Source organism: Numida meleagris, chromosome 6, assembly GCF_002078875.1.
Source record: "Numida meleagris isolate 19003 breed g44 Domestic line chromosome 6, NumMel1.0, whole genome shotgun sequence".
In the NCBI taxonomy this organism is placed as follows: Eukaryota; Metazoa; Chordata; class Aves; order Galliformes; family Numididae; genus Numida; species Numida meleagris.
Genome location: NC_034414.1, coordinates 33,986,711 through 34,004,946, shown reverse-complemented (window position 1 = coordinate 34,004,946; position 18,236 = coordinate 33,986,711).

The window sequence follows — 18,236 nt, the reverse complement described above, 5'->3', positions numbered from 1 at the left end:
GTGATGTTGGTAACATTGTAATATCACAAAGTTTGTGCCAAGCTGGTCTCATAAATGCTCACACAGGAATAGAAATAACACCACTTGCATGTTTTTCAGAACCTACTGGACCAATACAAAGCTGAAGGTGACAGCTTTGGACTGCATCATTACTGGGGATGAGATGTGGAGTTAGTACTATAGGCCAGAGTGAAAATGACAGTGTGGAGTGGCAACATGTGAATTCCTCATTAATGAAAAAGTTCAATATGCAGATCTCAGAGGGTAAAGTAAAGTGCACTGGTTTTTGGAATAGGAAAGGAGTGAGCCTTCTGGATTTCCTGGAATCTGGACAAACCATCAACTCCGACTGCTACATCATGATGCTGACTAAGCTGAATGCTCCAACTTCCAAAGGCAGGCCAGAGAAGAAGACAACCTTTCTCTTGCAACAAAATAGTGCCAGGCATCATACCAGTTTGAAGACTGTGGAGTACATTGCCAACCTTGGCTGGACCACATCCATCATATAGTCTGAATTCCATCTGCTTGGGCTGATGAAAGATGGAATGCATGTGCGACCATTTCCTAGTAATAATGTCATCATAGCAGCTGTGAGACAGTGGGTCACCTCCACTAGTACAGATTTTTACAGGTGTGGCATGCAGGCTCTCATTCATTGCAGGCAAAAATGCACGCCTAATGGAATTGACTATGTTGAAAAATAGTGTTTTGTAGCTGAGAATTTTCTCTATCAAACAGTGTTATCATGCTCTTTGTCTCTGTTGTAGTTCCCATGGAAATAAATATGAGGCATTACATTAAGTACAGAGTGACCTATGTACTTGACAAGACCAGTACCACCAAACAGTACAATAAGCAGAATAATTGGCTATTGAATATGCTTATTCTATCTTTTATGGCAATTTTTCTTATTTTCCTGAAAACTCTGAAATATAAAAGTCATAGAGATTAAGTAAATTATTATGTGTTCCAGATAAAAGCCGCTCTGCTGCTTCTTTCTCTCCAGAAAGCCCAATTTACTTTTACTTTCATGGTGTTTTATAAATGCTTTGTCTTTATCGCTTTTGATTTCTACTGCTGTGGAAGCAAAGGAGAGATGTGATATAGACTGAATTATACTGAGAGAACTTTAACCTCCAGAACGTTTTTCCACCAGAGCTCAGCCACTTCCATCTTGGATCCTTGTCAGTAAGCAGAAAGAACATAACTACTAAAGCTATCAAGAAGCAACAGAAAAAAGAATCAAGTCAAAAAAAATGGACAGTATAGACTAAATTGGTCAGAACAGAAAGAGAAAAAATAGATAAATAACAAAAAATCATTCAAACAAAAATCGAATTCACTTTTTAATGTGAAGAACTTAGTCTAGAACTTAATGCAGAAGCTGCAGTTACACAGCACTGCCCTAAACATTCTGGTCCTTGACATTCACAAGGCATGGAAAAATCTTTGTGCAGACCCATCATTTCAAATTAAGGAATGGAAGAAATAACAATAGATGCAGCAAGAGATTTCATATAAAAAGTCACTTCGCACTTACACTGGAAATTGATGCTGGACATTTTAGGGGAGTCATGAATATGAGAGGTCACCCAGCATATGCCTTCTACAAAAGACCGGTGCTTTATGCATTCATGCAAAGCTGCATTACACACAAGGACACAAAAAATGCCAGCAGATATTATTTTAGCTGATATAAGTATAGTCTCTAATACATAACTAAATACAAGTAAATCATGTACAAAATGAAATTTGGAGGAATGGTGAGATCGGCTTGTAATGAAGTAATGCTCTACTGGTGTTTATTTAAAAATCTTGAGCATTCAGTTCTTTCACATGATGTTTGTCAATCTGAGACTGAAAAAGTATCTGCCCAAAGAAACTTTGGAGAACAAGATCCCGCCTGCTTCTAGGCAACTGTAAAGCTGCGGATGTAAGTGCCTGTGTAGGACAGATACTGAGTGGTCAAGCATATAGGCATAACCTTTCCATTACTGAATAATACACAGGAGATGATATTGCCAACAAAGGTACCAGTCAAAGCTGCAATTAAACTGTCATATTCTAATACTGTTTTAAGTTCTGCATCCAGGAATACAAGTATTTACCTCAGGGTCTGCTGTCCGTATGGTTCTCTGTGCTCTAAATGACATACATTTACATATTTCACCTCTGACAACCGAGAGTTACCAGCAATATTTCTAAACAATATGTCCAAAAATGCTGCCACTTTTCAATTCAGTGAAATTCAAGCATCACAAAGGCTGCTCATGCTTTCCATCTTTTGAAGTCAATAATTTTCAAGTTATTTCTGACAAAGTTTACATTAGCAAAGGCTGACTGTTTATTATTACAATTTCCATTAGTTTGTGCCTTGCTCTTATGATTGACTTTGGTATGGTTCGCCAAAGTATGCCAGTAATCACATGAATGTAATAATAATAATCATAAAGGGGTTTTGCAATGTTGACTCTACTAGCCAAATTAGCTGTTGGTGGTAATGGCTACAAGACATCTGTTACTTTCCATTTCTTAAAAACAATTTTTTGAAACTTGTAGTGTTTATGGTCTTAAAATGAAACACTGGAATAAATCTTAGATTTCAAGCAGTCCAGACAGACTAAATTACTCTGCAGCTACTTAACCTTATCTCTGGAGAAATGGGAGTCAAAAATAGTTCTTTTACTACATACCACAATGCTTTGGTGAAGAAAATGTGAAAAGTAACTAATTTTGTTATGTAGTCTTCTAGCTAAGCATGTATGGAAATGAGAAAGAATAGAATGGAGGCAAAAAAGTAAACAAAAGAAAAGAAAGCAAGAACTATAATAAAGAGAAATATTAATTGATTCTAAAAACAAAGAAATTCTGGAAAAGTTCCAAACTGTTGTGGTTTACTCCAGCAGGCAGTTAAGTACCACACAGTCGATCACTTACAGCGGATTGGGGGAAACAATTGTGGAAAAAAGATGAAGTAGAACTTGTGGGTTGAGATATCAAAAAAAAACAACCCAAATCACTGTTTACTAAGACAGAATATGAAAAGAAAGTAATAATAGTAATAATAATAATATATGTTTACAAAACAGGTGATGAACAATACAATTACTCACCACCTGCAGACCCATACCCAGCCAGTCCCTTAGCAGTGCCTGCCCACTGGCTGACTCCACACTGTTTTATAATTTTTTGCATGATACTGTATGGTATGGGACATCCCATACCATATTTGGGTCAATTATTCTGGTTCTGTCACCTCCCAGGTCTTTTTTGCCTCCCAGGCCCCTTTGGTGTCAGGACACCAGGCGGAGCTAAAATGTCCTTGTTTCTGTGCAGCGCTGCTCAGCAACAACTAAATAATTGGTGTGTTATCAACATTTTTTTTCTCCTAAAGCCAAAACATTACATAATATTGGACACTATGAAGAAAAATCAATTCTGTCCCAGTTGAAGTCAGAACACAAACTAAGCCACAGAAAATTTTACACGTAGTTGTGTGGTAAAAGAGAATATAAATTCTTCACCAGTGGTTGCAATAATCCCATTGGATTTTCTGTTTCAGATATTAGGAAGCTATCTAATTAAAAGGGGATTATATCTCTGATTTTCCATTGTCTTATTTGTATTGTTGCTCTTTTCCATCCCAGTCATAGAGCAGTAACTATGGACAAGAGTTATTAGAGTAGGCCATAGGCCTTTTTAGATAACATTTTAATTCAGAATCATTACGGAGCTCCATCAGCTGGAGCTCTAGTTCTAAATAAAATAAAAAATAAAATAAAATTAAATAATACAATAGCATTTAGTAGATTTCTACCTGAAGTGTGGATGCAGAGGTCAGAGTCCGATTACCTTTAATCAGTTAATTATAACTGAGAACACCCTAGTGCTCTCATATGTAGATAGTTTTCCATCATCTTTTTTTCTTGAACTCTCTTTCTCCATAAATTATTGTTACTCTTTACAGTACTTAGTTTAATGCAGTGAGCTAAAAGAGGTCGCATCTGCCTTTGAACAGTTCTCCAGATGACCCTGGGAACATTTTTTGTCAGTGTCACTTAACATTTCCAACCTAGGGCTGAACTACATGCTGAGTCTGATGAGTTTATATTATTAGTGATATCAGCCTTGCTCCCCTGCTGGGTATCAAGACCATGTATCTAAATTCCACCCCTATGGCAGTTTTCCCCTTAACTAAGCATGAGCTCGTTTGTCCCTACAGACTCTTTTAGACATATAATGCTTTCTAGATTTCACATAGAATGAAAAACTGTGCTTTGGGGCAACCTATTTTATATGCTTTATCTGAAATTGTCCCTCCAGCAAAAGTCACTTCGTAAAAGTAATATCACGGCATCATATGAATGTATTCCCAATATAGTTTTTCAGATCCAATATTCATTTACTCATCAAAACATTTTTTGGCTCTTTTCTGTAATTCTAATTCCAGTTCTAGTGTGGCAAAAATAAAATCAACGTGCTTCTGATTTATTTTATTGATGAGCTAAGTCCTTTAAAACTAACTTTGATACCAGCTGAAAAAATGTTTCCAGGTTGCACATAGTGATTTTTATAGTTTGAGTACCTCAAGGGCTTTCTATGTTGTACTGATTTTCATTAGATTGTGCCAGATTTAGTAAAGCAAGTAATTATTTTCCTGAAGGCATAAGTATATTTTTAAAGACTTAATAAATGTTTACAGTTTTAAAGTTCAAAAATACTTAGACCAGGTGTGGAAAGTAATCAAATACTTTTAAATGTGATGCTCTCATGGTTTATCTTTAGCCCTTTGAACCTGGGATAAATCAAGGAATGATGCTGAGTGGGAAGAGGCAACCCTGTAGATTGGTCTCTGGAAGCAGAAAGCACTATTGGATGGACATCGCTTTTTGTAAGACTATTTCTGTCATATTAATCTTAGCCAGATAAACTTAGCATCAAGTGAGCACACAGTACAAAATATTAATTATAAAGAGAAAGACTGTTTGCAGCATCCAAATTTTACTATCATAAATGACATAACCATGATTATTAGAGGTATTTTGATTCTTCCTATGAAGATATTTTTATTTTTTTTCCACTTTAAAGGGAAACTTAAGAATCTTTTAAGTTCTCTTGAGTCCTTGTTTAAACAGCTAATGCATATTTGTTCACACAGATGTTCAGATCAGGGAGAACTTCTTTTTCAAATACAATACTTTTTATAAATCTAATACTTGTAAGACAGGAATTGGTGCAGTAAAGCAAGATACCATGACATCTCATTCTGTGCAGCCTCTTATTAATATACTGGAATTTAAAAATGCTGGACAATGTAATATTACTCTCCACTATTATCAATAAGAACACCCTGTGCAAATAGATATGATTAGATTTATCTTAGCATGGATACTCAAGTGTTTTTGTTCTGCTGAAAATAGGTAATGATTTTTTCTGTTTCATTTCTGTTTGGATTCCTATAAAAAGTTCATATACTGAACACTTTTAGAAACTAATGTGAATCTTCAAAATAATGATTAGATGTATTAAAGAGTATCTAAAGTTGTCTAGACTGAACTCAGAACTTTATATCACTGATCAACCTACAGCAATATTTGTGCTGTATGGCACAAGAAAATATATGCATTGAATGAAAAATTAGATTATTTTAAGATGTATTTATTTGACTTATTTTTGTTAAGGAAAAATGAGAAAGAAATACCCTCACCCCCACCCCCATACCTCCAATTTTCCTAGTTCAAGTTAAGCAAGTTACCCTGAGTGGCAATCTTTATGTTTCACTGCAGTGATCCTGTTTCTTTGGATGGTTGCCTATGTATTCTTTTGCATAACTGCAATACAGCTCACCAACACAAAAAGAATCCTGAAGCTGCCCAGATAATTAGTTCTGCCTCCCAGAGGAAGTTATGAAAATTAATGCATCTTCCCCCCAGCCTCCTTCAAAATAAGACCTTCATTTAGGCTTTATTTTATTTTCCCAATCAGAGTGACCATTTGACTTGTCAATACAATAAAGACATTGACTTACATTCACCATCTACCTAGAGACATAGACATCAACTTGACATTGCCAAGCAGGCTAGACAAGCTTATGGTTGGTTTCTCTCACTAGAGAGTTCCACTGAGTATATAACTTTTTAAATCCGTTGCTTAACCAATATAGTTATATCTGTCAATAATGGGGCAAAATGTTAAACAATTATGCTTCTAGAGCATATTTTCTATTTCATATTTTCAAAATATGAGAGATAAATATTTGCAATTTCCAATTCTAGAGATGTGTGAAATGAAAATCAGAATTCAAGCACTATTAACAAGTGGAAAATCTGTCTTCTTATCAGAGACTAAATTTTCAGCAGGTGTAAATTTAAATCAGTTTAACTGATATTACCTGAAGTCTGGGTGCTTTGTCTCAGCCTTTACTTCTATCACAGACAGCCCTACAGTTCTTGTATTTCAACATACCTTTGAGAATTACATGCCAAAGCCTGAATTGTGTAACTTTATGCTTTTATACATCAAAAATTAGTATACATTTTTAACATACGTTTTTCATGAACTGCTATACTAATTTTGCAAAAATGGTCAAAATTGAAGTAAATATCCTAGCTCTCATGTTTTGTCTAATCTGGTTACAACCATTTTGATTATTTTTCCTTCTGTCTCCTACTCTTCTTTCTGTACTAATTCTGTATATGACCTGGCTAGAATGAGAAACAAATTAAACAAATCTGCTAAGAAAACCTGCTGTGACATTTCCACAAGAAATTCTTCCACAAAGATACTCTTTTTTTCCCCATCTGCTTATTAGTTTTTACCAACATTCTAATTCAGTACCAACACTACTAAATGCTTCTGATTGTTTTCAAGCAACCCTGAATTACTGCTCTTCCAATACTCGAATGTACATGCAGACCAAATTACCTTAATATATTAACTAGCATTAATAATTTAGTAGTTCCTTCTCACAATGAAATATCATCCAGTTTGTATTTGCAGTGGGTCAGCCTAACCCTGAACTTCACAGCAGTATGGTTTTGAGCTGCGAATGAACTAAGACAGAGATTGCTAAAGTTCTCTTTTTACACCATGATTGCAAAGGACTTTTTAGGATCTTCCAACACCCCAGCGCCCTCATGTTTTCTTTACAGTGCATTTAACGCTAGTGACACACTAGCTCTTTTCTGTCATGGGCATAAAAATGTATTGCCAGATTCAAAAAAGTTGGCAAGGTACAGTTTGTACCACTCCTTAATGGTCTTCAGTCTTTGTCACAGCTAAATGAAGAAGATAAATTGAGGGGGTAGAATGTTGAGTCTACATGATTGATTTGTCTATTTTGTTACTTGAAGTAAGGCACTTACTTCCTGAGCAATAAATACATTTACTGTGTGCACCTTTTCCTCTATTTGCTGGATAAGTTCATATGGTAGATAGAGGAACCCTGTTTTTTTAAATTATTCTTTTATATTTAAAATATTTAAAATGAATATTATAGAAAAATCAATCACTTACATAGTTCAGTAGTACATAGCCAAATAATTGCTTATAAGCATGAATTTGCCCCCAAATCCTATGTAAATGGAAATGGATTGAACATTCAGTGTTAATCAGAGAGACATCATTATGTATTTCTCACAAACCATTGACAAATACAGATGGGAAAGGGTCAGTGCATTTTTATTCCTAGCTATTATTTGGACAGATGGCCAGTCACTGCAGTTGCTGAAACTTTTTTTCCCCTAATTTAAATTTAATGAACTGCAAGAGATCAACCAAAATGTTTTTGTATTTTAAATATTTCCTGGGGGAAATAAATTGCTCTCTTTTGCCTCCCTCATACTCCAAGCACTATCTCTGTCTCACTGTGCAGCTGCTGCTTAGAAAATTATCAAAATCAGCACTTACCAAAAAGATCCTCATTCTAAGAAAAACATTCAATAGAATATAAAGTTTCATCAAAATTTACACAGTGAAGCCAAGACTTCCTTACTTGGAAAGACTGGTTGTTTCTTCATTATTTATTTAGTGGTTTAGGTCAAGTTTTGATGTAGGTAAAATTTGTGAGAATATATCTTCCAAATTTTAAAATGTGCTTATTGTTTCCTGGATCCATTTTTGGACTGAGAACATTTGACTTTTTAAAAATACCATACTTCTCTAGCATTTTTAATTTGCATACAGAAACGTAGTTTTTCAGTTAGATCAGTTAGCTCAGAAAGTCTATTCTCAGAACTATGATGACCTCACTGATGATGTAATCACAGATGCTTTTGACAAATAATATAAGACAGTCATAAATAAATTAGTCTTGCTGGCTGGGAATTAGGGAGAAAAGGGCAGAAACGTTTATTGGAATTGAAATAATGAACCTGGAAAAGAGTGAAGTTTCTAGGAGGATAATACAAACAGTGAAGAAAGAAAACTAAACTCTGAAAACAAATGATTGACCCAAACAAAACACTTGGATTTCAGCACTCTAGAACTTCATTAAATTGTGGATACAAACATATGGGTTTGTTTCAAAGAACTCATTTTAAATAAGCTCTAGTAGTAACTATTAAGCACAATCTTAATTGGTCAGCATTTTTACATACTTACTGGCACTACTTCATCAGCTACAAGTGAAAATCATCTAGCTGGAATTCAAAAAATTCTCTTCATTTTGAATAAAACATTTAGCTCACTTTGCATTTTAGTTCCAGAAAACATGGTTTTGAAATTCGTGTTACATGGCTCCATGGTAGGTGTGGAGTACATTAAACATCTTTGTTTACTGGACAAGTAATTGCAAGAGAACAAACACAGGACTGTTAGAGATGTGTGTAATACCATCTTCTCTGAGTATATGAAACAAAGCATGAGCATTCTAGACATAATAGAGTGCTGGCTCTGAAAAAAAGTTTTATGAAAAGTAAAATTTCTTTTACTGGCATTAAAAATAATGAATTTAAGCCCTTGCTGTCTGTTTGCTGAACTGATGAAAACAACTGGTCCACAGGCTGAGCATTTTGATGCTAAAGGGAGCATCATCTTGACAATGTTCTCAGAATAACTTCATCTATTAGATTAAAAAAAAATGATAGTTGAAGAGAACGAGAACAAAAGTCAGAAATGTAAAAGTTATGATTTGACAAACATTATAGAAACAGGAACATAGTAAGTCTCTACTATGTTGGTAGAGAAACAGTTAATATGAACTAGTGAGCTCAGCCTGAACTCAGTGTGTTGACACAGCTGCAGACTGTGAGAATATAATCAAATTAAGTAACAGTAGCTTCTGGCCATGATAACTTTGGAGTGGAACTAGGTTTTGTTAGGTACCTCTGTGCATCACTGCTAGTTGAGTCAGTAACTGGGAGATATTTTCAGAAAGGGCTAGAAACTCGTGTAGAGAGCAGAAATATACTTTTATTTGTCCCTTATTTTTAACCAGAAATTAGAATTTCTGTGACAGTCTCAGTGCTGTGTAGGACAAACAAATAATTGTTTGAGACCCATAGTTTGATATGAAATTTGGTGGAGGGATGTTAATTGAGAAAGGCTAATTACTTGCTACTTAGATGAGAGGTTGAGTCCCAGAAGAACTACACCTTTGCAAGGTGTACTAGAGTAGTAGTCATGTATGAATGTGGCAATACCTTTTTCTTTCAAATAAAGAAGGTGGTGCTCTTCTAATAGTATGCCTTCTCCCACAGAGCAATATTTCTACCTTGAGTGGTGCAAGGGACGCCATGTTATCAAGTTCATGGAAACAAGGAACCACATGTGGCGTTTCTCCTCTTTTTCTAATTGATGACAAATGTGGGCTTTATAGCTCTGTTTTGAAAATTGAAGTTTTAACAAATTTTCAGCCTTGATCACAGTTTAATAAACAGAGGAATAAACTTGTAAGAATTGCATTAGCAGAGTTTTGTTTTTGTTTCAATTGCCATAAACAAAAGTGAAACAAATAAGTAGATTTAAGTCTATCTAGTGTGAAAACAAATTTAGTATATTTGCCAAACAAAACATGGAAGTTTGCACAGTTTCAAACTGAGCTTTCACCAGCCAGTGCTGGTGTGTCAGCTGTGCTGACTGGGTGCATTCAGGCTTTATGATACTTTCTTGCTCTCAAGAATTGTAGGTAGAACTTCTTCCTCTGAGCTGATTCCATGCTAATTCCAGTTAACTTCTCATGCCTTCAGACTGCTAAGTAGAATCTGGTGGTGGTTACTTCTGTTTTGTGAAATTTGTCCATAATGAAAAGGTAATAATCAAAAAGTAATAGTCAAAAGCTTGTTTCAGATCATCTGTCATTTGAAGATGTTGACTACATAATATTGTGATGATTATAATATTTCTTTGGATACTTGCCTTGTTAGAAACAAAAATTGTAAGAAAGATCCTTCTGCGTCACAGGGGGACAGAGAACTATGACATTTTACCTCTCTTGGGGATTTAGTTCCCAGTTGTCCTAAACTACACAACTTTCAACATTACTCTAGCTGACCCTTGTCTTTTCAGAATCACAGGAAATAATGCTAGCAGAAAAACAAGAGGGCATTTGACCTTCATAGGATAGATAAACCCTGAAGACCCTTTCTTCAGACAATCATCTCCTTTAACACAGTGTACCAAGCACCTAGAAAAATTTTAGGTGATGAGAATCGGCAAAGGACCTTGTTGAACAACGTTGGCCAGTTACAAGCTAAAATTTTTGCCATCGCTATCCATCTTAGAGTTCTTGTGCAGCGGAAATGCTAAGTCTCAGCTTGAAACAGAGATTGAGCACCTGGTGGGAAAGCTGGGCCAACCCAGGGGAGCTCAGGTGCATCCTTCCCCCTCCCCTTCCCCCCCTCCTTCCCCTCCTCCTTCACCCCCCTTTGTTTTTGTGTCTATGGCTGCTGCCTAACCTATAGCTTGTGAAGTTTTTTCTTTTTTCATCCAGAAGAACAAAAGCTTTCACATCAGAAATTAGTTGCATATAATTGACAATATATTTTTGTTTCTAGTATTGTTGTCTCAGTGAGGAAGCCACGAAACTCTAAGGTTTATTTTGTGTCTTCTAACTCATTAAGGTTAGTAGTGTATATATTGAACTTGAGAACTATACTTAAAATCTAATCTAACAAGTTACAGGCTTCAGAACTAACACTACCCATCTGTATTTCCTCCTGCCTAAATCTTGATTCTGTTCTACAGTTTTTGGCAATTTCCATTCATGCCTTTTTTTTTTTTTTTTCAGCTCTTGGGGGAGAATATCAGTGAAAAGAATATGCTATTGGATCAGAAACAAATAACACCAAGCAGCGTACGTTTCTAACACCATTACTCCACCCCTGTGTCTCAAGTATTAGCATAATCTTTCCATCACCACACCCCCATCTTTGTCATTAGTAGTTTTGTTCTGGTTTGTTACTGTGCTGGTGCCGTGTTCTTTGCTAGATAGCCTTCCATGCTTGTTTATCTTGTCCTTACTGTCATCTGTAAATCCAGGATTATTCACTGGTTTAGTTTCCTTTTTCCTCAGGCCCAGAAAGGGTACACTTTGATACACAGATTGAGAGTATTCCTGCAGTTTCTAGTAAACAGCTTACCCACTGTTATTTCAGTGAGTCCTGTTTTGTAGCTTTACCCTCTGTGTGCTAATCCTGAAAAACTTTGGCTTAATTCAGTCCTGTCAGGAAAATTGTTGAAAACTACTACACTTGGAGGGAGAAGGGTCAGGAAGGGTTATTTCCACCACTATATTGCACAGTTGTTCAAAGAGATGGTCTATTTTTTCTGTTTACAGAACCAGTGCAAAGTAATAATATTGAAGTTAGCAGAATGAGATACATAAATTATAGAAATATGAAATACAGAAATATAAATTATGTATATGATATTGTGTGGTACGTGAAATGTGAAATTTGGCTTAGAAGGAAGTGGAAGCAAGATCGAAGCCAAACAGACAACTGTAGAAAATTAATATAATTTTATTAAGAAAGACTATACCTGCAGCTTTTTTTTTTTTTTTAATCATCTGAAAATGTGTGGTGTGGGCTTTTAATAAAGAATAGAAAAAGAATCACAGAGTCATAGGAGTTTGAAGTGATCCCCAGAGGTCCCCTACTCCAACCCTCTGCGAAAGCATGTTCACTATAGTAGGTTACGTATGCATCCAGGTGGGTTTTGAATACCTCCAGAAAAGAAAACTCTTAGCCCTTAGGAAAACAACATAAACTCATTAACCATGAGTTTAGACAATGGGAAAATAATTCTGTGACTAAATAGGCATTATACATGCACATTCTCTTGCCATCTTCAGGAAAAGAATGCTTCACCAAGATATCATCATATCTCACAATATGTGGGATTTCTTTTTTTGCACACATAAAGCTGGCCTGTATCTGCTACCTATGATTTTCAGTGTTTCACTTAGTATTCTTTAGGTAGTGCTCCTGTGCTTAATAACAAAGTAAAGTAGGAAAGTATAAGTTCCTTCTTTTGTTCAAAGAAAACTTGTTGAAGCAACTACATCTTGATTATCAGGTTAAAAAAAAAAAAGTTTGTCTTGTCCTATCAATATGTCCTATAAGCTTAATATTATATATGAAATGCTTACTCATTTATTATTTAAAAAAGAAGTTGTTATGTTTCCTTCTCTTATTCTTGAATGTATTAGTGCTGGTGGTTTATGACACAATACAAAAACAACTTAGTCTAATCTCAACCAGAAAATAAACCATAGCCACAAAAATAGAGTCAAGTTAGAAGAAGTAAAATCAATCTCCAGAGAAAAAAATCATTTAAATGAATGATTTAAAAAAAAAAAAAATCAATTTCCTCTGCAGAAGATAAGGAACTGCATGGAAAACAAAACAATTACATAGTATGGCAAAATGCCTTGCTGCCCAGAGGAGATGCAAGCAATCTATAATAGGAGAAAAGATTACAAAGCTGCAAGGACAATCAAAGCAGGAAAATAAAACAATGTTTCAGCATATTTTGTGATATGAGCTTGAGACATAAAAATAGACAAATGAAAATAAATTTTAAGGTATCATGTTGAAATGTCAAATAACATTGGAAAATTCTGGAAAAAAGCATGAATGCGTTTATGTGTAAACCTGTGCATGCACTCAATTTCCTGCCACACAAATCCATGCTATAATGAATGGTAACATAAGTTACATCTGTTTTGTTTTGATGTATCAGTAGCTGCAAACGAACAAAAAAGTCAGGTTCCCTTGGAATTCCTTTTGTATCTGGACTGTTGGATACAAATAGCATTTCACAATAATTAGCCTAACCAGCTAGTGTGTTATATAGAAACCTTTGTTTACTTTACTTTTCACAGTTTGTGATGGGTATTTTTCCTGTAATCATTTTTTTCAACATTTACTGGTAGTCTGATTACTCCTATTGAAGCTTCAGGTGTGAATGCTGTGTTGATTTCCTTAACGTGTATGCTAATATGTAGGTTGTTCTGAAAATAATACCTCCTATTTAATTCCATGGAGATTACGATTGTTATAAAGAGTACAATAACACTATTTGATGGAGAAAATTCTCAGCTACAAAACACTATTTTCAGTATAGTTGCCACTATTAGCTACATGTTTTCAACAGTGATGAACAAGAGCCTGAATGCCATACTCAAATAAATCTGCATGGCTGTCCAGAATGTGGATTATCTTTCATGTTGCTGTTGCCACTGTTAAAATGCACCACCCAACACCTCATTGTACTTACATCCACTGTTCGGTCTCCATAAATTTTAACAGACACTTATTGCAGAGTTTTCCAAAAGTCTGGAGGAATTAACTGAGTTAAATGTAAATATTTAAGAAACAAATGTAATGATTCATCCATTCAGACTGTAATTTGTAAATACTGACTAAAGTAGGATATTTATGTAATTATGTTAATAACTTAAATTTTAGGGAAAAAATCACTAATGCTTCTCAGCTTTCTAATCACTCTTAGCACATGTAGAAGTTACTAAATCAGGAAGCCATTATTTGCAAGTCATATTTTAATTCTCATATATTAAAACCATATTAAGTATTATGTATTGTAGTAACAACTTTATTCATGTTCAACACATGGGTAGTTTTTATTTTAGACAACTTATGTGCAAAACTATGCTAGAAGAACATCCAACTCAAGCAGCCAAAAGTTAGGCAATGTTATACTTGTCAGTACAACCTTTTCTATGATCCCCTGTGTAACTGAATTGTACAATTTTGTGATAATATGATTGTATTCTCCCACCATTACCATTTTTTTTTTCTGAGGATGAATTGGAAAAATATTTGTCAAGTCTCTGAGGGTACTCACAACTCTGCCCCTGCTCACTCCTCAGGACTCCCCTTCTCCCTGCCCAGTGTTCTGGACCCCATTTCATGCCCTGGGACCTTCAATCCCTATCACAGTGTGGTCAGAGCTGGGCTGGTGTCCAGCTCTCCATAACCCAGCATTGCCAAACCCTTGGTCCTTCTGAGCTAGGCCCTGGCTCTGCTTTCCTGGGAGCTTCTGCAGCTCATGGCCTGAGGTACACAGAAATGCAGGACCATGCAGCACCTTGACAGTATTTAATAAGTCTTGTTTCCTCTGTGGAAGAAGCTGGTATCATATGATAAATTATATTATGGAAAAAATATAATTTGCCACTGGATTAAGGAAATTGAATGAAATACAAGATAAATTGTCACTTCATTATTGTTTTATTATGCCACTGAGTTCTTTTGAGGTGTTGGAGAACAGAAGATAAATGTTGAATATTTCCCTCAAAGAGATCGTTTCAAATTATTCTTCACAGTAATGTCATATCAGGTGGTGGGGGAGGGATGGAAACAGAGCTAGCTAGGCACAGGCCTTTCTAGAGCGTAAATGCATTGAGGATTGTTGATGAGTGTCAATGACTGTGCAGTTCAGCTGCTGGAACAGTCCTTGTGTAGTTCTAGCATACATCAGCTAGAAAACTCCTAGAGAATCCCACCATTCACAAGTGTGACTGCTCTGCAGACTGTCCCTTGTGTGTAGCTGCAGGCAGCCTTATGTGTTGGGGATGAGCATGAGGATTCTGCAAGCTGGCCTCAGTGCCTGGACATATGTTGTTAACTTCCAGAGCCATAGCCTTGGGCCTTCTTCAATATGGAGGTCAATGGCACAGGAGAAATCAGCACTGATGGTTGCTAAAGTCAATGCTGATCCATGCAGGCGTCCTACCAGCTTTGCCTGATTTCTTACTCTGGGGGGATGCACCCATATAGGGTGAGGAAGAAGGGGTGCTTGAATGTCAACAAACTTTCTTTGGACTCCCTTATCTTCTAATGCTCTAACCCCTGGGCTGCCTCCAAGCAGATCCTTGAAGACTTCAAAGGTGGCTCTCCTGAAGTCCAAGGTTACAATTCTACTTATTGCCTTGTTTCTTCCATGTAAGATCCTGAACAACACTATCTCATGATCACTGTATCCAAGGCTGCCCCCTCCCTTCACATTCCCAACAAGTCCTTGCTTTTTTTTTTTTTTTTTTTTTTAGAACAAGGTCCAGCAGCACTCCTCACTGGTTGCTTTTTCTAGCAAATATCAGAGTGGCTGAAGTTCCCCATGAGAACTAGTGCTTGCAATTGTGAGGCTAATTTCAACTGTCTGTATAGGGATTCATCAACTTCCTCCTCCTCATGTGGCAGCCTGTAGTAAACATCAACAGCGCTGTCACCCATGTTAGCCTGCCACTTAATTCTCACTCAGAAGCTTTCTATTCATCCATTGTATACCCCTAGGCAGAGCTTGAAATGTTCTGGTTGTTCTCTCACATAAAGAGCAACTCCACTGCCTTGCTTTGTTGGACACTCTTTCATAAAAGGTACATAGGCACACATAACAGTGTTCAAGACCTACTATGTCTCCTTGATAACAATAAGATCACAGCCCTGTGATCTCTAGATCTTCTTGTTTATTCCCCATGATGTGTGCGTTGGTATGAAGACACTTCAGAGAATAAAAGGTAGCCAAGGATGCAGGCTTGTTTAGAAGGATGAAACAGAATATCCCATAGTGATATACAGCCTTGAGGTAGTTGGCTGTCAACAGTTTCTGGGCAGGTTTGGCCCAGATATGTCACTAAATGGGGGGGAGGGACTCACAGACCAACACCTCAAGAAAGGGGAAAGGGGAAGAATTTAGGGAGATGGGCCTAAAAACAAAACAGCGGCAACAAGCTAAGGGAGGGTCAAGCTTAAAGAGGGTAGATTTAAGTTACATATAACGAAAAAGTCTTTTACAGTGAGAGTGGTAAGGCAGTAGAACAGCTTACCTAGTGACGTGGTGGATGCCCCATCCCTGGAGACTTTCAAGGCAAGGCTGGATCAGGCCCTGGGCAACCTGATCTAGTTGTGCATGTTCCTGTTCATTGCAGGGGAGCTGAATTGGATGACCTTTATTAGGTTCCTTCCAACTCTAAGGATTCTATTTTTCAAATAGACATTTATAAATAAAGGGAAGATAGACCTTAGAAATCTGTTAGAATTTTTTAAGTTGTTACCAAGTGAATGATTAAAGGAAACTCAATAGATATAGTTTACTTAAATTCCTAAAGCTTTTGATGTTCTCATCCTGAAAGGACAGTAATTTTTCCGGAGATAAGAGAGACAGACCTCTTGCGTAGTAATGCCTGGAAAACAGGTAGAAGATAAAAGGCAGGAGTAAATTATTACTCTTCACATTGGATGTTATCTGCTGCAATACCTGTTCAGTATAAATGACCTGGGAAAGGTAATAAATGATGCTGTGACAAGGTCTGCTGATCATTTTATTGCTCTGAATAAATTTGTATCATAATTGATGGTAAAATAATAGGAAAGTCTTTCGCAGAGCTAAGTGACAAAATGATAAAATGACAGATGAAATTCAATGACAATAAATGCTAACTAATGCATATGGGGAAAAAAAAACCAACCAGCCATAACTAACTATACACAGTGATGAACTCTGATTTGGTTATTACTGCTTAGGAAACAGATTTTGATTTTGTTGTATCTCCATCAAAATGTTATCTCAATGCTCAACAGCATTCAAACCAGAAAATAGAATGCATGAAGCTTTAAGAAAAGATTAAAGACAAAACAATAATGCTACCTGAAAAATTGTGATGTAGCTGTATCTTAAATACTGCATGAAGTTCTGGTTCTACCCAAATTGAAAAACAATATTATCTCAAAACTCGATAAGAACAGTGTCAAGAAAGCTTCTGTTTTGGAAAAGTATAAAATTACTCCCTAGATTCATGGAATAATAATTGGATGGCATTATATTAAATTATTGAGAAGATACTTTAAAAACATAGGAGAAAATAATTTTGTCAGATGCATCATATAAGACTGTAAAATTCAGGGCCACAGGATACAGTTGTGTAGCAAATAGATTTTAAAAGTGATCAATTAAAAAAATGGAATACAAGTCCACCAAAGCCAAATAAACATTAGAATAGTGATGTAATTTCAGCTCAGAAATTCCCTAAGTGTGAAGGCATTCTAAGGAAGATATTTGTCTCCCTAAACAACTCTAATTTTATAATAAAACACTAATTATATCTTTTTATACTGAAATATAGGATTTTATATATAATTGTTTAATAAAGAGTTTATAATAATTATTATAAATAATGTATAAACATACTTGCTTGGATTCTTCTACTGCTAATCTGCCTCTTCCTGACCTCCATCCAGAGGGAGGCAATCCCCACCTCTCATATTCTTCTGTGGTTTAACCCTGCCTTTTTCAGTCTGGCTGAAATCCTATCTTACTTGGATGTTTTAAAGTAGTATGCCTTTGCTGATGGATGGAGACTGTGTCTTCACCTACTTATAGGAGCTGAGACACTTTTATTCTGAATAGACTGTAGGCTGACTGGGAAAAAAGTTAGAGCCATAGTCCAAAATAGATGTACAACTGTAAAGATAAACTGAATGAGTTCATCCTGAAATGCCTACTAAAGTCACAATGTGTAACAAAGAAGTAGCACAAGAAAGTAATATTTTGCACAATATTTTGACATTAAATACATTATTATCATTTTATATGGAATAACAAACTTAGAACAATCACTGGACAACACCTTGCCTAAAACAATTTATTATTACACAAATGCTTCCCTTTCTGATAATTTGTCTGTATTGAAGCAGATTTTCCTTAGTAATTTCTCTTTCTTTATATTGACTTCTATTTCAAATAAGTTCCATACTCATTTTAGTTTTCAGATT